Source organism: Manacus vitellinus, unplaced genomic scaffold, assembly GCF_001715985.3.
Source record: "Manacus vitellinus isolate BGI_N305 unplaced genomic scaffold, ASM171598v3 scaffold_121_pilon, whole genome shotgun sequence".
Classification (NCBI taxonomy): Eukaryota; Metazoa; Chordata; class Aves; order Passeriformes; family Pipridae; genus Manacus; species Manacus vitellinus.
This window is the reverse complement of record NW_021938903.1, coordinates 310,899-311,772: the sequence shown is the minus strand read 5'-3', so window position 1 is coordinate 311,772 and position 874 is coordinate 310,899. Positions and strand designations below refer to the sequence as shown.

The window sequence follows — 874 nt, the reverse complement described above, 5'->3', positions numbered from 1 at the left end:
AGGTCTACTAAGAGTTCTCCAAGGTTTACTGAGAGTTCCCAAGGGTTTACAAACAGTTCTCAAAGGTTTAAGTGAGAGTTCTTGAAGGTTTAGTGAGATTTTTCAGAGGTCTACTGAGGGGTCTTAAAGGTTTATTGAGTTCTCAAAGGTTTACTAAGATTTTTCAGAGGTTTATAGAGATTCTCAAAGGTTTATTAAGAGTTCCCAGGTTTGTTGAGAGTTCTCAAGCGTTTACTGAGAGTTCTTAAAGATTTAATAGGACTTCTCAGAGGTTTACTGGGGGTTCTGAAGGGTTCACTGAGATTCCCAAAGGTTTACTGAGAGTTCTCAAAGGTTTATTAAGAATTCCCAGAGATTTTCTGAGATTCCCAAAGGTTTACTGAGAGTTCCCAAGGGTTTACAAACAGTTCTCAAAGGTTTACTGTGAGTTCTTGAAGGTTTAGTGAGATTTTTCAAAGGTTTACTGAGGTTCTCAAGGGTTTACTGAGAGTTATCAAATGTTTTCTGAGATCCTCCAAGGTTTTCTGAGAGTTCTGGAAGGTTTTCTGAGAGTTCTCAAACCTTTATTGAGATTTCTCAAACTTTTACTGAGATTCCTCAAAGGTTTATTGAGATTCCCAAAGGTTTATTGAGATTCCCAAAGGTTTACGAAGATTTCTCCAAGTTTAATAAGAATTCTCAAAGGTTTTCTGAGATCCTCAAAGGTTTAATAGGATTTCTCAAGGGTGTACTGAGAGTTCCCAAAGTTTTACTGAGATTCTCCAAGGGTTTCTAGGATTTCTCAGGTGTTTCCTAAGATTTTTCAGGGGTTTCCCGGGATTTCTCAGGAGTTTCCTGAGATTTCTCAAGGGTTTCCAGGATTTCTCGGGGTTTT

General features: G+C 38.1%; 1 protein-coding gene across 1 annotated transcript in view; it reads right to left on the bottom strand.

Annotated features, from left to right (window-relative positions):
* DRAM2 (DNA damage regulated autophagy modulator 2) overlaps positions 1-874 on the bottom strand; it is a 12,223-nt gene that overhangs the window by 8,828 nt on the left and 2,521 nt on the right. The gene's annotated exons all lie outside the window — the stretch shown is intronic.